This window comes from Microcebus murinus, unplaced genomic scaffold (genome assembly GCF_040939455.1).
Source record: "Microcebus murinus isolate Inina unplaced genomic scaffold, M.murinus_Inina_mat1.0 scaf042_hap2_Mmur4.0, whole genome shotgun sequence".
Taxonomy (NCBI): domain Eukaryota; kingdom Metazoa; phylum Chordata; class Mammalia; order Primates; family Cheirogaleidae; genus Microcebus; species Microcebus murinus.
Window position 1 is genome coordinate 6,908 of NW_027438988.1, and position 22,584 is coordinate 29,491.

The window sequence follows — 22,584 nt, forward strand, 5'->3', positions numbered from 1 at the left end:
CGCATCTTGTGTGAGTGTGAGTGAGTGAGTGTGAGTGTGTGTGTGTGTGTGTTTGTGTGTGTATAGAGAGACAGCCCCCCACCCCGGCCCACCGCTCCCTGCCCGCCCCGCCCCGCCCCGCCTGTCACCCCCGTCCCTCGGAGCCCGCCGGACCCGGCCGGTGAACTCAACAGGCCCGGCCCGGCGCGGGTCAGCGCCGGTGCGGGGCCTGGGGCGGGAGGAGGCGGCGGGGAAGTGCAGAGAGGCTCGGCTTCTTGAGCGGGGCAGGGGCGCCCTCCGCCGTCTAGGGCCACACCACCCTGAACGCGCCCGACCTCGTCTGGTCTGGGAAGCTAAGCAGGGTCGGGCCTGGTTAGTACTTGGATGGGAGACCGCCTGGGAATACCGGGTGCCGTCGGCTTCTTCTTTTTTTTTTTTTTGTTTTGCCTCCTGTTCTGTCCCCTCTCTGGGAGCGAGGCGGCGGCCCGGGGTGGGGGTCACCCCCACCCTCAGCGCCCGCCGCGGTGCCTGGCGCCCCAGCCCGCACCGTGGGGCCTCCTCTTGTCCCAAGCCGCGACACCGCCGTCACGCGGCAGCATGCGTGGCTTCTGGACTGTCAGGTCTCAGACCAAAGGTCTGCTCTGTGGGAACCGACACGCTGGAGGAAACCTTGAGAGTCTGAGAGGGGAGGGAGTTCCAGAAGAAGGCCAGGATGTCATTTGGAGGGAGTATGTGACCAGAACTCGTCCCGTTGCTTTTGGGGTTCTATGGGCTACACGTAGGAATCTTTGGTGGTGGCACCTGATGTTGGGGGATCCGGAGTCACACCCAGACCTGCTCCACAGGCCTCCTTTTACTTTTCTCTTCGGATTCATTATCTTTAAAAAGTGTCTCTTATCTCTATGATTGCATTTTCTTTTCTCTCTCTTTTCAAGCAGATGATGGGAGTCCAAGTATTAAGGTGACATGTGTTGCCCGTGCCCCCCTCCCCCCTGTGTTCTTATTCATTTACCTCTGATGTCGTTCCAGCGTATTGTGGGGGTACCAATGTTAGGGTCGGGTACGTTGCCCTCTCCCTGCCTCCCCCCTCGGGTCAGAGCCTCAAGTGCGCCCATCCCCCAGTCGGTGCGCACCCACCCCATTCCTAATGGAGGTGTATGCCCATCCCCTCCCCCCACCCGCCCGACACCCACCCGATGAAGGTGATTCCTCTGTGTCCACTTAGGTGTCCATCGGTTCGTACCCATTTGCTGGTGAGCGCGAGCACGTGGTGCTCGTGTGTCCATTCTTGGGCTACCTGGCTTACTGGAACGGGTTCCAGCTCTGGCCAGGAGAACCACGAGAGGTGCCCTCTCACCGCTGCTCCTCCTAGCTGAATAGCACTCCGTGGTGTCCACGCGCCACATTTCATTTACGCACTCGTGGGTCGATGGGCACTCGGGTCGCTTCCAGGTCTTTGCGATTGTGACTTGTGCCCTGACTCTAACCCTAACCCTTACCCAGCCCGTCTCCTCCTCGGCCCCTGCCTGACTGACTCCTTCCCGCCCGGCCTGTCACCGTCCTCTGCCCCTGCCTGACACGCTCCTCCCCGCCCGGGCCGTCACCGTCCTCGGCCCCTGCCTGACGGGGCTCCTCCGTCGCCTGGGCCTTCCAAGGGCTTGGTGTGGACGCTGGTTCCAGGACGCCCTCCCAGGAACCCGGTAGCAGGGCGGCCGCAGCGTCTCGCGCCACCCAACCGTCCGCCGGCCGGCGGCCGTCGCTAAGTGGCCTGCGGGGGACGTGCCCCCACTGTGGGGCGGGCGCCCAGCCTGGTGTCTTCTCTGAGGCCCCGTGGCTGCTTTCCCCCCCCCCCCGCAAGGGGAGAGCCGCGGAGGTGGGGACCGCCTCCTCGTGGGGACGTACACCCAGCTCTCCACGTCGGATTCCGGGGCTCTCTGTCCTGCCAGAAGGCCCAGCTGGCCTGCGGGTCCTTAGAGTGGCAAAAACATCCGAAAACTGAGATTGAGGGTCCGGTGGTTGTCTGCACTTTTGTGCTGGGCACCCCAGGGAGGCCCGGGGGCTGGCTGGACAACGCGGTCTGCTGGGCAGGGGGGGGGGGTTTGGAGGAGCAACTGATGCCCTTTGCACTTTGGGTAGCAAGTGTCTGAGGTGTCTCTGAGCCCTGCGCCATGTCGGGGGTGGGGGGTGGGAGGTCGGGGGGGTGGAGGAGCAGGAGGAGGAGGAGGAGGAGGTGGGAAGGGCCGTGGCCTGCAGTCGTCTTCCCGGGGTGGCTTCTTCCACAGGCTGCTTGGCCTGGGCTCCCTGCACCTGGGCCTTTGGAGGACTGGCCCTGTGCTTGCCAACGCTTCCCCTGCAGGGACCCAGAGCTGGGAGGTTGCATCTCTCAGCCCTGGGTCGGGCAGAGCCCCAGCGGGCCATGCCCACAACCTCTCTCAGCACGGGTCCCCCAGAAGGCTCCTTTGGGACCAGGATTCTCTTGCGGGTGACTCTTTAAGGTCTGGCCCCTGGATGGAGGGGCACCAGGAGTAGAGGAGCAGGAAGGGGAAGGGGGTGGCCATGCGAGGGGACACTTTCAGGCCAAGTCCCAGCTTCAGCCTGATCCTCCTGGGAACCCCGGGGTGTACGTCACACCTCCTGGTTGTCCCGCTCTGAGACAAGGAGCCGGGCTTCGCATTCCCCCAGCAGCCAGTCGTGGGCTGAGGACACCTGGGGCGTTGGGAACTCCCTGGCTTCTCCTTGGCTTAACATCTGGAGCTGCTTGTGAATCGTGCCGCCACACACACCCGAGTGCAGGTGTCTTCTGCACAGACTGCGGGCCTCGCTCTTCTGAATGCCGCTAGCTCGCCACCCACCCACGGGTGAACCTGGTCAGGGTACTTTCTCTCGGGGGCAGACTCTGATCCTGGCGGGCTACCGGTGTTTCTGTTTGCTCGTTTCTTTCTTCCATTTCGGGAAAGGCTTCCTTACTGGGTGTGGAAATCTCCTATGCCTTTCCTCGCCTATTCTGTCAGCTTTCAAATTCTCTTTCAGTTGCCACCCTCACAGATGGATTAGGAAACTCTTTCCGGTGCACTCATTAGTGAAATGACCTCAATGAAGCTGGAATCCAATATCTAATCGCCGATTTTTAGCGAGTCCACACGCCAGGGTGGTCGGGGTCCAATGCAGCCCCGGCCAGGCCCAGGCCCCTTGGACTGGGCCACAGGAGGACGCAGAGGAGGGTCCCGGCCCCCCCCCCCCCCCCCCCGGTCGCGTTGCCGGCAGTTCTCCAAGGGCTTGGGCGTTTTCCAGAGGTAGGAGATGGAGGGGACTGATTTCTTCAGCGCCCCACAAACCACGCCACCCCACCCATGGGACACATCCCTAGAGAGGGAGAGAGACGCCCCATACACTCGCTCCCCTCCCCCATGCGCTGTGCCCCAGCCCGGGCCCGGGGGAATAGGCGGCAGCCCACCCACAGGGTGGGGGGCCCAGCTGAAAGGGGTTGTCGGGGAGGGCGGCCCCTGCCTGGGGTCAAAGGGCGGGCGATCCGCGCGTGCGCAATCGGCGGCGGCTGCGGCGGCGGCGGCGGCGGCGGCGGGGGCGGCCACGAGCTGGGGGTGGGGGGCGGGTAGGGGAAGGAGGCCAGGCGAGGAGAGGAAGGGGGCTGGAAGGTCTCCACCTTGGCGAGTCCAGCCGTGGAGGCGCATCTTGTGTGAGTGTGAGTGAGTGAGTGTGAGTGTGTGTGTGTGTGTGTTTGTGTGTGTATAGAGAGACAGCCCCCCACCCCGGCCCACCGCTCCCTGCCCGCCCCGCCCCGCCCCGCCTGTCACCCCCGTCCCTCGGAGCCCGCCGGACCCGGCCGGTGAACTCAACAGGCCCGGCCCGGCGCGGGTCAGCGCCGGTGCGGGGCCTGGGGCGGGAGGAGGCGGCGGGGAAGTGCAGAGAGGCTCGGCTTCTTGAGCGGGGCAGGGGCGCCCTCCGCCGTCTAGGGCCACACCACCCTGAACGCGCCCGACCTCGTCTGGTCTGGGAAGCTAAGCAGGGTCGGGCCTGGTTAGTACTTGGATGGGAGACCGCCTGGGAATACCGGGTGCCGTCGGCTTCTTCTTTTTTTTTTTTTTGTTTTGCCTCCTGTTCTGTCCCCTCTCTGGGAGCGAGGCGGCGGCCCGGGGTGGGGGTCACCCCCACCCTCAGCGCCCGCCGCGGTGCCTGGCGCCCCAGCCCGCACCGTGGGGCCTCCTCTTGTCCCAAGCCGCGACACCGCCGTCACGCGGCAGCATGCGTGGCTTCTGGACTGTCAGGTCTCAGACCAAAGGTCTGCTCTGTGGGAACCGACACGCTGGAGGAAACCTTGAGAGTCTGAGAGGGGAGGGAGTTCCAGAAGAAGGCCAGGATGTCATTTGGAGGGAGTATGTGACCAGAACTCGTCCCGTTGCTTTTGGGGTTCTATGGGCTACACGTAGGAATCTTTGGTGGTGGCACCTGATGTTGGGGGATCCGGAGTCACACCCAGACCTGCTCCACAGGCCTCCTTTTACTTTTCTCTTCGGATTCATTATCTTTAAAAAGTGTCTCTTATCTCTATGATTGCATTTTCTTTTCTCTCTCTTTTCAAGCAGATGATGGGAGTCCAAGTATTAAGGTGACATGTGTTGCCCGTGCCCCCCTCCCCCCTGTGTTCTTATTCATTTACCTCTGATGTCGTTCCAGCGTATTGTGGGGGTACCAATGTTAGGGTCGGGTACGTTGCCCTCTCCCTGCCTCCCCCCTCGGGTCAGAGCCTCAAGTGCGCCCATCCCCCAGTCGGTGCGCACCCACCCCATTCCTAATGGAGGTGTATGCCCATCCCCTCCCCCCACCCGCCCGACACCCACCCGATGAAGGTGATTCCTCTGTGTCCACTTAGGTGTCCATCGGTTCGTACCCATTTGCTGGTGAGCGCGAGCACGTGGTGCTCGTGTGTCCATTCTTGGGCTACCTGGCTTACTGGAACGGGTTCCAGCTCTGGCCAGGAGAACCACGAGAGGTGCCCTCTCACCGCTGCTCCTCCTAGCTGAATAGCACTCCGTGGTGTCCACGCGCCACATTTCATTTACGCACTCGTGGGTCGATGGGCACTCGGGTCGCTTCCAGGTCTTTGCGATTGTGACTTGTGCCCTGACTCTAACCCTAACCCTTACCCAGCCCGTCTCCTCCTCGGCCCCTGCCTGACTGACTCCTTCCCGCCCGGCCTGTCACCGTCCTCTGCCCCTGCCTGACACGCTCCTCCCCGCCCGGGCCGTCACCGTCCTCGGCCCCTGCCTGACGGGGCTCCTCCGTCGCCTGGGCCTTCCAAGGGCTTGGTGTGGACGCTGGTTCCAGGACGCCCTCCCAGGAACCCGGTAGCAGGGCGGCCGCAGCGTCTCGCGCCACCCAACCGTCCGCCGGCCGGCGGCCGTCGCTAAGTGGCCTGCGGGGGACGTGCCCCCACTGTGGGGCGGGCGCCCAGCCTGGTGTCTTCTCTGAGGCCCCGTGGCTGCTTTCCCCCCCCCCCCGCAAGGGGAGAGCCGCGGAGGTGGGGACCGCCTCCTCGTGGGGACGTACACCCAGCTCTCCACGTCGGATTCCGGGGCTCTCTGTCCTGCCAGAAGGCCCAGCTGGCCTGCGGGTCCTTAGAGTGGCAAAAACATCCGAAAACTGAGATTGAGGGTCCGGTGGTTGTCTGCACTTTTGTGCTGGGCACCCCAGGGAGGCCCGGGGGCTGGCTGGACAACGCGGTCTGCTGGGCAGGGGGGGGGGGGTTTGGAGGAGCAACTGATGCCCTTTGCACTTTGGGTAGCAAGTGTCTGAGGTGTCTCTGAGCCCTGCGCCATGTCGGGGGTGGGGGGTGGGAGGTCGGGGGGGTGGAGGAGCAGGAGGAGGAGGAGGAGGAGGTGGGAAGGGCCGTGGCCTGCAGTCGTCTTCCCGGGGTGGCTTCTTCCACAGGCTGCTTGGCCTGGGCTCCCTGCACCTGGGCCTTTGGAGGACTGGCCCTGTGCTTGCCAACGCTTCCCCTGCAGGGACCCAGAGCTGGGAGGTTGCATCTCTCAGCCCTGGGTCGGGCAGAGCCCCAGCGGGCCATGCCCACAACCTCTCTCAGCACGGGTCCCCCAGAAGGCTCCTTTGGGACCAGGATTCTCTTGCGGGTGACTCTTTAAGGTCTGGCCCCTGGATGGAGGGGCACCAGGAGTAGAGGAGCAGGAAGGGGAAGGGGGTGGCCATGCGAGGGGACACTTTCAGGCCAAGTCCCAGCTTCAGCCTGATCCTCCTGGGAACCCCGGGGTGTACGTCACACCTCCTGGTTGTCCCGCTCTGAGACAAGGAGCCGGGCTTCGCATTCCCCCAGCAGCCAGTCGTGGGCTGAGGACACCTGGGGCGTTGGGAACTCCCTGGCTTCTCCTTGGCTTAACATCTGGAGCTGCTTGTGAATCGTGCCGCCACACACACCCGAGTGCAGGTGTCTTCTGCACAGACTGCGGGCCTCGCTCTTCTGAATGCCGCTAGCTCGCCACCCACCCACGGGTGAACCTGGTCAGGGTACTTTCTCTCGGGGGCAGACTCTGATCCTGGCGGGCTACCGGTGTTTCTGTTTGCTCGTTTCTTTCTTCCATTTCGGGAAAGGCTTCCTTACTGGGTGTGGAAATCTCCTATGCCTTTCCTCGCCTATTCTGTCAGCTTTCAAATTCTCTTTCAGTTGCCACCCTCACAGATGGATTAGGAAACTCTTTCCGGTGCACTCATTAGTGAAATGACCTCAATGAAGCTGGAATCCAATATCTAATCGCCGATTTTTAGCGAGTCCACACGCCAGGGTGGTCGGGGTCCAATGCAGCCCCGGCCAGGCCCAGGCCCCTTGGACTGGGCCACAGGAGGACGCAGAGGAGGGTCCCGGCCCCCCCCCCCCCCCCCCCGGTCGCGTTGCCGGCAGTTCTCCAAGGGCTTGGGCGTTTTCCAGAGGTAGGAGATGGAGGGGACTGATTTCTTCAGCGCCCCACAAACCACGCCACCCCACCCATGGGACACATCCCTAGAGAGAGAGAGAGACGCCCCATACACTCGCTCCCCTCCCCCATGCGCTGTGCCCCAGCCCGGGCCCGGGGGAATAGGCGGCAGCCCACCCACAGGGTGGGGGGCCCAGCTGAAAGGGGTTGTCGGGGAGGGCGGCCCCTGCCTGGGGTCAAAGGGCGGGCGATCCGCGCGTGCGCAATCGGCGGCGGCGGGCGTTTGCGGGGGCGGCCACGAGCTGGGGGTGGGGGGCGGGTAGGGGAAGGAGGCCAGGCGAGGAGAGGAAGGGGGCTGGAAGGTCTCCACCTTGGCGAGTCCAGCCGTGGAGGCGCATCTTGTGTGAGTGTGAGTGAGTGAGTGTGAGTGTGTGTGTGTGTGTGTTTGTGTGTGTATAGAGAGACAGCCCCCCACCCCGGCCCACCGCTCCCTGCCCGCCCCGCCCCGCCCCGCCTGTCACCCCCGTCCCTCGGAGCCCGCCGGACCCGGCCGGTGAACTCAACAGGCCCGGCCCGGCGCGGGTCAGCGCCGGTGCGGGGCCTGGGGCGGGAGGAGGCGGCGGGGAAGTGCAGAGAGGCTCGGCTTCTTGAGCGGGGCAGGGGCGCCCTCCGCCGTCTAGGGCCACACCACCCTGAACGCGCCCGACCTCTGGGAAGCTAAGCAGGGTCGGGCCTGGTTAGTACTTGGATGGGAGACCGCCTGGGAATACCGGGTGCCGTCGGCTTCTTCTTTTTTTTTTTTTTGTTTTGCCTCCTGTTCTGTCCCCTCTCTGGGAGCGAGGCGGCGGCCCGGGGTGGGGGTCACCCCCACCCTCAGCGGCCCGCCGCGGTGCCTGGCGCCCCAGCCCGCACCGTGGGGCCTCCTCTTGTCCCAAGCCGCGACACCGCCGTCACGCGGCAGCATGCGTGGCTTCTGGACTGTCAGGTCTCAGACCAAAGGTCTGCTCTGTGGGAACCGACACGCTGGAGGAACCTTGAGAGTCTGAGAGGGGAGGGAGTTCCAGAAGAAGGCCAGGATGTCATTTGGAGGGAGTATGTGACCAGAACTCGTCCCGTTGCTTTTGGGGTTCTATGGGCTACCACGTAGGAATCTTTGGTGGTGGCACCTGATGTTGGGGGATCCGGAGTCACACCCAGACCTGCTCCACAGGCCTCCTTTTACTTTTCTCTTCGGATTCATTATCTTTAAAAAGTGTCTCTTATCTCTATGATTGCATTTTCTTTTCTCTCTCTTTTCAAGCAGATGATGGGAGTCCAAGTATTAGGTGACATGTGTTGCCCGTGCCCCCCTCCCCCCCTGTGTTCTTATTCATTTACCTCTGATGTCGTTCCAGCGTATTGTGGGGGTACCAATGTTAGGGTCGGGGTACGTTGCCCTCTCCCTGCCTCCCCCCTCGGGTCAGAGCCTCAAGTGCGCCCATCCCCCAGTCGGTGCGCACCCACCCCATTCCTAATGGAGGTGTATGCCCATCCCTCCCCCCACCCGCCCGACACCCACCCGATGAAGGTGATTCCTCTGTGTCCACTTGGGTGTCCGTCGGTTCGTACCCATTTGCTGGTGAGCGCGAGCACGTGGTGCTCGTGTGTGCATTCTTGGGCTACCTGGCTTACTGGAACGGGTTCCAGCTCTGGCCAGGAGAACCACGAGAGGTGCCCCTCTCACCGCTGCTCCTCCTAGCTGAATAGCACTCCGTGGTGTCCACGCGCCACATTTCATTTACGCACTCGTGGGTCGATGGGCACTCGGGTCGCTTCCAGGTCTTTGCGATTGTGACTTGTGCCCTGACTCTAACCCTAACCCTTACCCAGCCCGTCTCCTCCTCGGCCCCTGCCTGACTGACTCCTTCCCGCCCGGCCTGTCACCTGTCACCGTCCTCTGCCCCTGCCTGACACGCTCCTCCCCGCCCGGGCCGTCACCGTCCTCGGCCCCTGCCTGACGGGGCTCCTCCGTCGCCTGGGCCTTCCAAGGGCTTGGTGTGGACGCTGGTTCCAGGACGCCCTCCCAGGAACCCGGTAGCAGGGCGGCCGCAGCGTCTCGCGCCACCCAACCGTCCGCCGGCCGGCGGCCGTCGCTAAGTGGCCTGCGGGGGACGTGCCCCCACTGTGGGGCGGGCGCCCAGCCTGGTGTCTTCTCTGAGGCCCCGTGGCTGCTTTCCCCCCCCCCCCGCAAGGGGAGAGCCGCGGAGGTGGGGACCGCCTCCTCGTGGGGACGTACACCCAGCTCTCCACGTCGGATTCCGGGGCTCTCTGTCCTGCCAGAAGGCCCAGCTGGCCTGCGGGTCCTTAGAGTGGCAAAAACATCCGAAAACTGAGATTGAGGGTCCGGTGGTTGTCTGCACTTTTGTGCTGGGCACCCCAGGGAGGCCCGGGGGCTGGCTGGACAACGCGGTCTGCTGGGCAGGGGGGGGGGGTTTGGAGGAGCAACTGATGCCCTTTGCACTTTGGGTAGCAAGTGTCTGAGGTGTCTCTGAGCCCTGCGCCATGTCGGGGGTGGGGGGTGGGAGGTCGGGGGGGTGGAGGAGCAGGAGGAGGAGGAGGAGGAGGTGGGAAGGGCCGTGGCCTGCAGTCGTCTTCCCGGGGTGGCTTCTTCCACAGGCTGCTTGGCCTGGGCTCCCTGCACCTGGGCCTTTGGAGGACTGGCCCTGTGCTTGCCAACGCTTCCCCTGCAGGGACCCAGAGCTGGGAGGTTGCATCTCTCAGCCCTGGGTCGGGCAGAGCCCCAGCGGGCCATGCCCACAACCTCTCTCAGCACGGGTCCCCCAGAAGGCTCCTTTGGGACCAGGATTCTCTTGCGGGTGACTCTTTAAGGTCTGGCCCCTGGATGGAGGGGCACCAGGAGTAGAGGAGCAGGAAGGGGAAGGGGGTGGCCATGCGAGGGGACACTTTCAGGCCAAGTCCCAGCTTCAGCCTGATCCTCCTGGGAACCCCGGGGTGTACGTCACACCTCCTGGTTGTCCCGCTCTGAGACAAGGAGCCGGGCTTCGCATTCCCCCAGCAGCCAGTCGTGGGCTGAGGACACCTGGGGCGTTGGGAACTCCCTGGCTTCTCCTTGGCTTAACATCTGGAGCTGCTTGTGAATCGTGCCGCCACACACACCCGAGTGCAGGTGTCTTCTGCACAGACTGCGGGCCTCGCTCTTCTGAATGCCGCTAGCTCGCCACCCACCCACGGGTGAACCTGGTCAGGGTACTTTCTCTCGGGGGCAGACTCTGATCCTGGCGGGCTACCGGTGTTTCTGTTTGCTCGTTTCTTTCTTCCATTTCGGGAAAGGCTTCCTTACTGGGTGTGGAAATCTCCTATGCCTTTCCTCGCCTATTCTGTCAGCTTTCAAATTCTCTTTCAGTTGCCACCCTCACAGATGGATTAGGAAACTCTTTCCGGTGCACTCATTAGTGAAATGACCTCAATGAAGCTGGAATCCAATATCTAATCGCCGATTTTTAGCGAGTCCACACGCCAGGGTGGTCGGGGTCCAATGCAGCCCCGGCCAGGCCCAGGCCCCTTGGACTGGGCCACAGGAGGACGCAGAGGAGGGTCCCGGCCCCCCCCCCCCCCCCGGTCGCGTTGCCGGCAGTTCTCCAAGGGCTTGGGCGTTTTCCAGAGGTAGGAGATGGAGGGGACTGATTTCTTCAGCGCCCCACAAACCACGCCACCCCACCCATGGGACACATCCCTAGAGAGGGAGAGAGACGCCCCATACACTCGCTCCCCTCCCCCATGCGCTGTGCCCCAGCCCGGGCCCGGGGGAATAGGCGGCAGCCCACCCACAGGGTGGGGGGCCCAGCTGAAAGGGGTTGTCGGGGAGGGCGGCCCCTGCCTGGGGTCAAAGGGCGGGCGATCCGCGCGTGCGCAATCGGCGGCGGCGGGCGTTTGCGGGGGCGGCCACGAGCTGGGGGTGGGGGGCGGGTAGGGGAAGGAGGCCAGGCGAGGAGAGGAAGGGGGCTGGAAGGTCTCCACCTTGGCGAGTCCAGCCGTGGAGGCGCATCTTGTGTGAGTGTGAGTGAGTGAGTGTGAGTGTGTGTGTGTGTGTGTTTGTGTGTGTATAGAGAGACAGCCCCCCACCCCGGCCCACCGCTCCCTGCCCGCCCCGCCCCGCCCCGCCTGTCACCCCCGTCCCTCGGAGCCCGCCGGACCCGGCCGGTGAACTCAACAGGCCCGGCCCGGCGCGGGTCAGCGCCGGTGCGGGGCCTGGGGCGGGAGGAGGCGGCGGGGAAGTGCAGAGAGGCTCGGCTTCTTGAGCGGGGCAGGGGCGCCCTCCGCCGTCTAGGGCCACACACCCTGAACGCGCCCGACCTCGTCTGGTCTGGGAAGCTAAGCAGGGTCGGGCCTGGTTAGTACTTGGATGGGAGACCGCCTGGGAATACCGGGTGCCGTCGGCTTCTTCTTTTTTTTTTTTTTGTTTTGCCTCCTGTTCTGTCCCCTCTCTGGGAGCGAGGCGGCGGCCCGGGGTGGGGGTCACCCCCACCCTCAGCGCCCGCCGCGGTGCCTGGCGCCCCAGCCCGCACCGTGGGGCCTCCTCTTGTCCCAAGCCGCGACACCGCCGTCACGCGGCAGCATGCGTGGCTTCTGGACTGTCAGGTCTCAGACCAAAGGTCTGCTCTGTGGGAACCGACACGCTGGAGGAAACCTTGAGAGTCTGAGAGGGGAGGGAGTTCCAGAAGAAGGCCAGGATGTCATTTGGAGGGAGTATGTGACCAGAACTCGTCCCGTTGCTTTTGGGGTTCTATGGGCTACACGTAGGAATCTTTGGTGGTGGCACCTGATGTTGGGGGATCCGGAGTCACACCCAGACCTGCTCCACAGGCCTCCTTTTACTTTTCTCTTCGGATTCATTATCTTTAAAAAGTGTCTCTTATCTCTATGATTGCATTTTCTTTTCTCTCTCTTTTCAAGCAGATGATGGGAGTCCAAGTATTAAGGTGACATGTGTTGCCCGTGCCCCCCTCCCCCCTGTGTTCTTATTCATTTACCTCTGATGTCGTTCCAGCGTATTGTGGGGGTACCAATGTTAGGGTCGGGTACGTTGCCCTCTCCCTGCCTCCCCCCTCGGGTCAGAGCCTCAAGTGCGCCCATCCCCCAGTCGGTGCGCACCCACCCCATTCCTAATGGAGGTGTATGCCCATCCCCTCCCCCCACCCGCCCGACACCCACCCGATGAAGGTGATTCCTCTGTGTCCACTTAGGTGTCCATCGGTTCGTACCCATTTGCTGGTGAGCGCGAGCACGTGGTGCTCGTGTGTCCATTCTTGGGCTACCTGGCTTACTGGAACGGGTTCCAGCTCTGGCCAGGAGAACCACGAGAGGTGCCCTCTCACCGCTGCTCCTCCTAGCTGAATAGCACTCCGTGGTGTCCACGCGCCACATTTCATTTACGCACTCGTGGGTCGATGGGCACTCGGGTCGCTTCCAGGTCTTTGCGATTGTGACTTGTGCCCTGACTCTAACCCTAACCCTTACCCAGCCCGTCTCCTCCTCGGCCCCTGCCTGACTGACTCCTTCCCGCCCGGCCTGTCACCGTCCTCTGCCCCTGCCTGACACGCTCCTCCCCGCCCGGGCCGTCACCGTCCTCGGCCCCTGCCTGACGGGGCTCCTCCGTCGCCTGGGCCTTCCAAGGGCTTGGTGTGGACGCTGGTTCCAGGACGCCCTCCCAGGAACCCGGTAGCAGGGCGGCCGCAGCGTCTCGCGCCACCCAACCGTCCGCCGGCCGGCGGCCGTCGCTAAGTGGCCTGCGGGGGACGTGCCCCCACTGTGGGGCGGGCGCCCAGCCTGGTGTCTTCTCTGAGGCCCCGTGGCTGCTTTCCCCCCCCCCCCGCAAGGGGAGAGCCGCGGAGGTGGGGACCGCCTCCTCGTGGGGACGTACACCCAGCTCTCCACGTCGGATTCCGGGGCTCTCTGTCCTGCCAGAAGGCCCAGCTGGCCTGCGGGTCCTTAGAGTGGCAAAAACATCCGAAAACTGAGATTGAGGGTCCGGTGGTTGTCTGCACTTTTGTGCTGGGCACCCCAGGGAGGCCCGGGGGCTGGCTGGACAACGCGGTCTGCTGGGCAGGGGGGGGGGGGTTTGGAGGAGCAACTGATGCCCTTTGCACTTTGGGTAGCAAGTGTCTGAGGTGTCTCTGAGCCCTGCGCCATGTCGGGGGTGGGGGGTGGGAGGTCGGGGGGGGGGTGGAGGAGCAGGAGGAGGAGGAGGAGGAGGTGGGAAGGGCCGTGGCCTGCAGTCGTCTTCCCGGGGTGGCTTCTTCCACAGGCTGCTTGGCCTGGGCTCCCTGCACCTGGGCCTTTGGAGGACTGGCCCTGTGCTTGCCAACGCTTCCCCTGCAGGGACCCAGAGCTGGGAGGTTGCATCTCTCAGCCCTGGGTCGGGCAGAGCCCCAGCGGGCCATGCCCACAACCTCTCTCAGCACGGGTCCCCCAGAAGGCTCCTTTGGGACCAGGATTCTCTTGCGGGTGACTCTTTAAGGTCTGGCCCCTGGATGGAGGGGCACCAGGAGTAGAGGAGCAGGAAGGGGAAGGGGGTGGCCATGCGAGGGGACACTTTCAGGCCAAGTCCCAGCTTCAGCCTGATCCTCCTGGGAACCCCGGGGTGTACGTCACACCTCCTGGTTGTCCCGCTCTGAGACAAGGAGCCGGGCTTCGCATTCCCCCAGCAGCCAGTCGTGGGCTGAGGACACCTGGGGCGTTGGGAACTCCCTGGCTTCTCCTTGGCTTAACATCTGGAGCTGCTTGTGAATCGTGCCGCCACACACACCCGAGTGCAGGTGTCTTCTGCACAGACTGCGGGCCTCGCTCTTCTGAATGCCGCTAGCTCGCCACCCACCCACGGGTGAACCTGGTCAGGGTACTTTCTCTCGGGGGCAGACTCTGATCCTGGCGGGCTACCGGTGTTTCTGTTTGCTCGTTTCTTTCTTCCATTTCGAGAAAGGCTTCCTTACTGGGTGTGGAAATCTCCTATGCCTTTCCTCGCCTATTCTGTCAGCTTTCAAATTCTCTTTCAGTTGCCACCCTCACAGATGGATTAGGAAACTCTTTCCGGTGCACTCATTAGTGAAATGACCTCAATGAAGCTGGAATCCAATATCTAATCGCCGATTTTTAGCGAGTCCACACGCCAGGGTGGTCGGGGTCCAATGCAGCCCCGGCCAGGCCCAGGCCCCTTGGACTGGGCCACAGGAGGACGCAGAGGAGGGTCCCGGCCCCCCCCCCCCCCCCCGGTCGCGTTGCCGGCAGTTCTCCAAGGGCTTGGGCGTTTTCCAGAGGTAGGAGATGGAGGGGACTGATTTCTTCAGCGCCCCACAAACCACGCCACCCCACCCATGGGACACATCCCTAGAGAGAGAGAGAGACGCCCCATACACTCGCTCCCCTCCCCCATGCGCTGTGCCCCAGCCCGGGCCCGGGGGAATAGGCGGCAGCCCACCCACAGGGTGGGGGGCCCAGCTGAAAGGGGTTGTCGGGGAGGGCGGCCCCTGCCTGGGGTCAAAGGGCGGGCGATCCGCGCGTGCGCAATCGGCGGCGGCGGGCGGCGGCGGGGGCGGCCACGAGCTGGGGGTGGGGGGCGGGTAGGGGAAGGAGGCCAGGCGAGGAGAGGAAGGGGGCTGGAAGGTCTCCACCTTGGCGAGTCCAGCCGTGGAGGCGCATCTTGTGTGAGTGTGAGTGAGTGAGTGTGAGTGTGTGTGTGTGTGTGTTTGTGTGTGTATAGAGAGACAGCCCCCCACCCCGGCCCACCGCTCCCTGCCCGCCCCGCCCCGCCCCGCCTGTCACCCCCGTCCCTCGGAGCCCGCCGGACCCGGCCGGTGAACTCAACAGGCCCGGCCCGGCGCGGGTCAGCGCCGGTGCGGGGCCTGGGGCGGGAGGAGGCGGCGGGGAAGTGCAGAGAGGCTCGGCTTCTTGAGCGGGGCAGGGGCGCCCTCCGCCGTCTAGGGCCACACCACCCTGAACGCGCCCGACCTCGTCTGGTCTGGGAAGCTAAGCAGGGTCGGGCCTGGTTAGTACTTGGATGGGAGACCGCCTGGGAATACCGGGTGCCGTCGGCTTCTTCTTTTTTTTTTTTTTGTTTTGCCTCCTGTTCTGTCCCCTCTCTGGGAGCGAGGCGGCGGCCCGGGGTGGGGGTCACCCCCACCCTCAGCGCCCGCCGCGGTGCCTGGCGCCCCAGCCCGCACCGTGGGGCCTCCTCTTGTCCCAAGCCGCGACACCGCCGTCACGCGGCAGCATGCGTGGCTTCTGGACTGTCAGGTCTCAGACCAAAGGTCTGCTCTGTGGGAACCGACACGCTGGAGGAAACCTTGAGAGTCTGAGAGGGGAGGGAGTTCCAGAAGAAGGCCAGGATGTCATTTGGAGGGAGTATGTGACCAGAACTCGTCCCGTTGCTTTTGGGGTTCTATGGGCTACACGTAGGAATCTTTGGTGGTGGCACCTGATGTTGGGGGATCCGGAGTCACACCCAGACCTGCTCCACAGGCCTCCTTTTACTTTTCTCTTCGGATTCATTATCTTTAAAAAGTGTCTCTTATCTCTATGATTGCATTTTCTTTTCTCTCTCTTTTCAAGCAGATGATGGGAGTCCAAGTATTAAGGTGACATGTGTTGCCCGTGCCCCCCTCCCCCCTGTGTTCTTATTCATTTACCTCTGATGTCGTTCCAGCGTATTGTGGGGGTACCAATGTTAGGGTCGGGTACGTTGCCCTCTCCCTGCCTCCCCCCTCGGGTCAGAGCCTCAAGTGCGCCCATCCCCCAGTCGGTGCGCACCCACCCCATTCCTAATGGAGGTGTATGCCCATCCCCTCCCCCCACCCGCCCGACACCCACCCGATGAAGGTGATTCCTCTGTGTCCACTTGGGTGTCCGTCGGTTCGTACCCATTTGCTGGTGAGCGCGAGCACGTGGTGCTCGTGTGTGCATTCTTGGGCTACCTGGCTTACTGGAACGGGTTCCAGCTCTGGCCAGGAGAACCACGAGAGGTGCCCTCTCACCGCTGCTCCTCCTAGCTGAATAGCACTCCGTGGTGTCCACGCGCCACATTTCATTTACGCACTCGTGGGTCGATGGGCACTCGGGTCGCTTCCAGGTCTTTGCGATTGTGACTTGTGCCCTGACTCTAACCCTAACCCTTACCCAGCCCGTCTCCTCCTCGGCCCCTGCCTGACTGACTCCTTCCCGCCCGGCCTGTCACCTGTCACCGTCCTCTGCCCCTGCCTGACACGCTCCTCCCCGCCCGGGCCGTCACCGTCCTCGGCCCCTGCCTGACGGGGCTCCTCCGTCGCCTGGGCCTTCCAAGGGCTTGGTGTGGACGCTGGTTCCAGGACGCCCTCCCAGGAACCCGGTAGCAGGGCGGCCGCAGCGTCTCGCGCCACCCAACCGTCCGCCGGCCGGCGGCCGTCGCTAAGTGGCCTGCGGGGGACGTGCCCCCACTGTGGGGCGGGCGCCCAGCCTGGTGTCTTCTCTGAGGCCCCGTGGCTGCTTTCCCCCCCCCCCGCAAGGGGAGAGCCGCGGAGGTGGGGACCGCCTCCTCGTGGGGACGTACACCCAGCTCTCCACGTCGGATTCCGGGGCTCTCTGTCCTGCCAGAAGGCCCAGCTGGCCTGCGGGTCCTTAGAGTGGCAAAAACATCCGAAAACTGAGATTGAGGGTCCGGTGGTTGTCTGCACTTTTGTGCTGGGCACCCCAGGGAGGCCCGGGGGCTGGCTGGACAACGCGGTCTGCTGGGCAGGGGGGGGGGTTTGGAGGAGCAACTGATGCCCTTTGCACTTTGGGTAGCAAGTGTCTGAGGTGTCTCTGAGCCCTGCGCCATGTCGGGGGTGGGGGGTGGGAGGTCGGGGGGGGGTGGAGGAGCAGGAGGAGGAGGAGGAGGAGGTGGGAAGGGCCGTGGCCTGCAGTCGTCTTCCCGGGGTGGCTTCTTCCACAGGCTGCTTGGCCTGGGCTCCCTGCACCTGGGCCTTTGGAGGACTGGCCCTGTGCTTGCCAACGCTTCCCCTGCAGGGACCCAGAGCTGGGAGGTTGCATCTCTCAGCCCTGGGTCGGGCAGAGCCCCAGCGGGCCATGCCCACAACCTCTCTCAGCACGGGTCCCCCAGAAGGCTCCTTTGGGACCAGGATTCTCTTGCGGGTGACTCTTTAAGGTCTGGCCCCTGGATGGAGGGGCACCAGGAGTAGAGGAGCAGGAAGGGGAAGGGGGTGGCCATGCGAGGGGACACTTTCAGGCCAAGTCCCAGCTTCAGCCTGATCCTCCTGGGAACCCCGGGGTGTACGTCACACCTCCTGGTTGTCCCGCTCTGAGACAAGGAGCCGGGCTTCGCATTCCCCCAGCAGCCAGTCGTGGGCTGAGGACACCTGGGGCGTTGGGAACTCCCTGGCTTCTCCTTGGCTTAACATCTGGAGCTGCTTGTGAATCGTGCCGCCACACACACCCGAGTGCAGGTGTCTTCTGCACAGACTGCGGGCCTCGCTCTTCTGAATGCCGCTAGCTCGCCACCCACCCACGGGTGAACCTGGTCAGGGTACTTTCTCTCGGGGGCAGACTCTGATCCTGGCGGGCTACCGGTGTTTCTGTTTGCTCGTTTCTTTCTTCCATTTCGGGAAAGGCTTCCTTACTGGGTGTGGAAATCTCCTATGCCTTTCCTCGCCTATTCTGTCAGCTTTCAAATTCTCTTTCAGTTGCCACCCTCACAGATGGATTAGGAAACTCTTTCCGGTGCACTCATTAGTGAAATGACCTCAATGAAGCTGGAATCCAATATCTAATCGCCGATTTTTAGCGAGTCCACACGCCAGGGTGGTCGGGGTCCAATGCAGCCCCGGCCAGGCCCAGGCCCCTTGGACTGGGCCACAGGAGGACGCAGAGGAGGGTCCCGGCCCCCCCCCCCCCCCCCCCCCCCCCCCCGGTCGCGTTGCCGGCAGTTCTCCAAGGGCTTGGGCGTTTTCCAGAGGTAGGAGATGGAGGGGACTGATTTCTTCAGCGCCCCACAAACCACGCCACCCCACCCATGGGACACATCCCTAGAGAGAGAGAGAGACGCCCCATACACTCGCTCCCCTCCCCCATGCGCTGTGCCCCAGCCCGGGCCCGGGGGAATAGGCGGCAGCCCACCCACAGGGTGGGGGGCCCAGCTGAAAGGGGTTGTCGGGGAGGGCGGCCCCTGCCTGGGGTCAAAGGGCGGGCGATCCGCGCGTGCGCAATCGGCGGCGGCGGGCGGCGGCGGGGGCGGCCACGAGCTGGGGGTGGGGGGCGGGTAGGGGAAGGAGGCCAGGCGAGGAGAGGAAGGGGGCTGGAAGGTCTCCACCTTGGCGAGTCCAGCCGTGGAGGCGCATCTTGTGTGAGTGTGAGTGAGTGAGTGTGAGTGTGTGTGTGTGTGTGTTTGTGTGTGTATAGAGAGACAGCCCCCCACCCCGGCCCACCGCTCCCTGCCCGCCCCGCCCCGCCCCGCCTGTCACCCCCGTCCCTCGGAGCCCGCCGGACCCGGCCGGTGAACTCAACAGGCCCGGCCCGGCGCGGGTCAGCGCCGGTGCGGGGCCTGGGGCGGGAGGAGGCGGCGGGGAAGTGCAGAGAGGCTCGGCTTCTTGAGCGGGGCAGGGGCGCCCTCCGCCGTCTAGGGCCACACCACCCTGAACGCGCCCGACCTCGTCTGGTCTGGGAAGCTAAGCAGGGTCGGGCCTGGTTAGTACTTGGATGGGAGACCGCCTGGGAATACCGGGTGCCGTCGGCTTCTTCTTTTTTTTTTTTTTGTTTTGCCTCCTGTTCTGTCCCCTCTCTGGGAGCGAGGCGGCGGCCCGGGGTGGGGGTCACCCCCACCCTCAGCGCCCGCCGCGGTGCCTGGCGCCCCAGCCCGCACCGTGGGGCCTCCTCTTGTCCCAAGCCGCGACACCGCCGTCACGCGGCAGCATGCGTGGCTTCTGGACTGTCAGGTCTCAGACCAAAGGTCTGCTCTGTGGGAACCGACACGCTGGAGGAAACCTTGAGAGTCTGAGAGGGGAGGGAGTTCCAGAAGAAGGCCAGGATGTCATTTGGAGGGAGTATGTGACCAGAACTCGTCCCGTTGCTTTTGGGGTTCTATGGGCTACACGTAGGAATCTTTGGTGGTGGCACCTGATGTTGGGGGATCCGGAGTCACACCCAGACCTGCTCCACAGGCCTCCTTTTACTTTTCTCTTCGGATTCATTATCTTTAAAAAGTGTCTCTTATCTCTATGATTGCATTTTCTTTTCTCTCTCTTTTCAAGCAGATGATGGGAGTCCAAGTATTAAGGTGACATGTGTTGCCCGTGCCCCCCTCCCCCCTGTGTTCTTATTCATTTACCTCTGATGTCGTTCCAGCGTATTGTGGGGGTACCAATGTTAGGGTCGGGTACGTTGCCCTCTCCCTGCCTCCCCCCTCGGGTCAGAGCCTCAAGTGCGCCCATCCCCCAGTCGGTGCGCACCCACCCCATTCCTAATGGAGGTGTATGCCCATCCCCTCCCCCCACCCGCCCGACACCCACCCGATGAAGGTGATTCCTCTGTGTCCACTTGGGTGTCCGTCGGTTCGTACCCATTTGCTGGTGAGCGCGAGCACGTGGTGCTCGTGTGTGCATTCTTGGGCTACCTGGCTTACTGGAACGGGTTCCAGCTCTGGCCAGGAGAACCACGAGAGGTGCCCTCTCACCGCTGCTCCTCCTAGCTGAATAGCACTCCGTGGTGTCCACGCGCCACATTTCATTTACGCACTCGTGGGTCGATGGGCACTCGGGTCGCTTCCAGGTCTTTGCGATTGTGACTTGTGCCCTGACTCTAACCCTAACCCTTACCCAGCCCGTCTCCTCCTCGGCCCCTGCCTGACTGACTCCTTCCCGCCCGGCCTGTCACCTGTCACCGTCCTCTGCCCCTGCCTGACACGCTCCTCCCCGCCCGGGCCGTCACCGTCCTCGGCCCCTGCCTGACGGGGCTCCTCCGTCGCCTGGGCCTTCCAAGGGCTTGGTGTGGACGCTGGTTCCAGGACGCCCTCCCAGGAACCCGGTAGCAGGGCGGCCGCAGCGTCTCGCGCCACCCAACCGTCCGCCGGCCGGCGGCCGTCGCTAAGTGGCCTGCGGGGGACGTGCCCCCACTGTGGGGCGGGCGCCCAGCCTGGTGTCTTCTCTGAGGCCCCGTGGCTGCTTTCCCCCCCCCCCGCAAGGGGAGAGCCGCGGAGGTGGGGACCGCCTCCTCGTGGGGACGTACACCCAGCTCTCCACGTCGGATTCCGGGGCTCTCTGTCCTGCCAGAAGGCCCAGCTGGCCTGCGGGTCCTTAGAGTGGCAAAAACATCCGAAAACTGAGATTGAGGGTCCGGTGGTTGTCTGCACTTTTGTGCTGGGCACCCCAGGGAGGCCCGGGGGCTGGCTGGACAACGCGGTCTGCTGGGCAGGGGGGGGGGGGTTTGGAGGAGCAACTGATGCCCTTTGCACTTTGGGTAGCAAGTGTCTGAGGTGTCTCTGAGCCCTGCGCCATGTCGGGGGTGGGGGGTGGGAGGTCGGGGGGGGGGTGGAGGAGCAGGAGGAGGAGGAGGAGGAGGTGGGAAGGGCCGTGGCCTGCAGTCGTCTTCCCGGGGTGGCTTCTTCCACAGGCTGCTTGGCCTGGGCTCCCTGCACCTGGGCCTTTGGAGGACTGGCCCTGTGCTTGCCAACGCTTCCCCTGCAGGGACCCAGAGCTGGGAGGTTGCATCTCTCAGCCCTGGGTCGGGCAGAGCCCCAGCGGGCCATGCCCACAACCTCTCTCAGCACGGGTCCCCCAGAAGGCTCCTTTGGGACCAGGATTCTCTTGCGGGTGACTCTTTAAGGTCTGGCCCCTGGATGGAGGGGCACCAGGAGTAGAGGAGCAGGAAGGGGAAGGGGGTGGCCATGCGAGGGGACACTTTCAGGCCAAGTCCCAGCTTCAGCCTGATCCTCCTGGGAACCCCGGGGTGTACGTCACACCTCCTGGTTGTCCCGCTCTGAGACAAGGAGCCGGGCTTCGCATTCCCCCAGCAGCCAGTCGTGGGCTGAGGACACCTGGGGCGTTGGGAACTCCCTGGCTTCTCCTTGGCTTAACATCTGGAGCTGCTTGTGAATCGTGCCGCCACACACACCCGAGTGCAGGTGTCTTCTGCACAGACTGCGGGCCTCGCTCTTCTGAATGCCGCTAGCTCGCCACCCACCCACGGGTGAACCTGGTCAGGGTACTTTCTCTCGGGGGCAGACTCTGATCCTGGCGGGCTACCGGTGTTTCTGTTTGCTCGTTTCTTTCTTCCATTTCGAGAAAGGCTTCCTTACTGGGTGTGGAAATCTCCTATGCCTTTCCTCGCCTATTCTGTCAGCTTTCAAATTCTCTTTCAGTTGCCACCCTCACAGATGGATTAGGAAACTCTTTCCGGTGCACTCATTAGTGAAATGACCTCAATGAAGCTGGAATCCAATATCTAATCGCCGATTTTTAGCGAGTCCACACGCCAGGGTGGTCGGGGTCCAATGCAGCCCCGGCCAGGCCCAGGCCCCTTGGACTGGGCCACAGGAGGACGCAGAGGAGGGTCCCGGCCCCCCCCCCCCCCCCCCGGTCGCGTTGCCGGCAGTTCTCCAAGGGCTTGGGCGTTTTCCAGAGGTAGGAGATGGAGGGGACTGATTTCTTCAGCGCCCCACAAACCACGCCACCCCACCCATGGGACACATCCCTAGAGAGAGAGAGAGACGCCCCATACACTCGCTCCCCTCCCCCATGCGCTGTGCCCCAGCCCGGGCCCGGGGGAATAGGCGGCAGCCCACCCACAGGGTGGGGGGCCCAGCTGAAAGGGGTTGTCGGGGAGGGCGGCCCCTGCCTGGGGTCAAAGGGCGGGCGATCCGCGCGTGCGCAATCGGCGGCGGCGGGCGGCGGCGGGGGCGGCCACGAGCTGGGGGTGGGGGGCGGGTAGGGGAAGGAGGCCAGGCGAGGAGAGGAAGGGGGCTGGAAGGTCTCCACCTTGGCGAGTCCAGCCGTGGAGGCGCATCTTGTGTGAGTGTGAGTGAGTGAGTGTGAGTGTGTGTGTGTGTGTGTTTGTGTGTGTATAGAGAGACAGCCCCCCACCCCGGCCCACCGCTCCCTGCCCGCCCCGCCCCGCCCCGCCTGTCACCCCCGTCCCTCGGAGCCCGCCGGACCCGGCCGGTGAACTCAACAGGCCCGGCCCGGCGCGGGTCAGCGCCGGTGCGGGGCCTGGGGCGGGAGGAGGCGGCGGGGAAGTGCAGAGAGGCTCGGCTTCTTGAGCGGGGCAGGGGCGCCCTCCGCCGTCTAGGGCCACACCACCCTGAACGCGCCCGACCTCGTCTGGTCTGGGAAGCTAAGCAGGGTCGGGCCTGGTTAGTACTTGGATGGGAGACCGCCTGGGAATACCGGGTGCCGTCGGCTTCTTCTTTTTTTTTTTTTTGTTTTGCCTCCTGTTCTGTCCCCTCTCTGGGAGCGAGGCGGCGGCCCGGGGTGGGGGTCACCCCCACCCTCAGCGCCCGCCGCGGTGCCTGGCGCCCCAGCCCGCACCGTGGGGCCTCCTCTTGTCCCAAGCCGCGACACCGCCGTCACGCGGCAGCATGCGTGGCTTCTGGACTGTCAGGTCTCAGACCAAAGGTCTGCTCTGTGGGAACCGACACGCTGGAGGAAACCTT

General features: G+C 64.2%; 5 non-coding genes and 2 pseudogenes across 5 annotated transcripts; all 7 read left to right on the forward strand.

Moving 5' to 3' along the window:
- Positions 1-281: 281 nt before the first annotated feature.
- Positions 282-400, forward strand: LOC142868764 (5S ribosomal RNA). Its single transcript, XR_012917690.1, has one exon. It is a non-coding gene; the product is annotated as a 5S ribosomal RNA (ribosomal RNA).
- A 3,544-nt stretch (positions 401-3,944) lies between these two features.
- Positions 3,945-4,063, forward strand: LOC142868775 (5S ribosomal RNA). Its single transcript, XR_012917701.1, has one exon. It is a non-coding gene; the product is annotated as a 5S ribosomal RNA (ribosomal RNA).
- Positions 4,064-7,594: 3,531 nt separating this feature from the next.
- LOC142868802 (uncharacterized) lies at positions 7,595-7,705 on the forward strand (annotated as a pseudogene).
- Positions 7,706-11,241: 3,536 nt separating this feature from the next.
- On the forward strand, positions 11,242-11,359 carry LOC142868801 (uncharacterized; annotated as a pseudogene).
- A 3,532-nt stretch (positions 11,360-14,891) lies between these two features.
- Positions 14,892-15,010, forward strand: LOC142868786 (5S ribosomal RNA). Its single transcript, XR_012917712.1, has one exon. It is a non-coding gene; the product is annotated as a 5S ribosomal RNA (ribosomal RNA).
- Positions 15,011-18,556: 3,546 nt separating this feature from the next.
- Positions 18,557-18,675, forward strand: LOC142868797 (5S ribosomal RNA). Its single transcript, XR_012917723.1, has one exon. It is a non-coding gene; the product is annotated as a 5S ribosomal RNA (ribosomal RNA).
- A 3,539-nt stretch (positions 18,676-22,214) lies between these two features.
- Positions 22,215-22,333, forward strand: LOC142868754 (5S ribosomal RNA). Its single transcript, XR_012917680.1, has one exon. It is a non-coding gene; the product is annotated as a 5S ribosomal RNA (ribosomal RNA).
- The last annotated feature ends 251 nt before the right edge of the window (positions 22,334-22,584 follow it).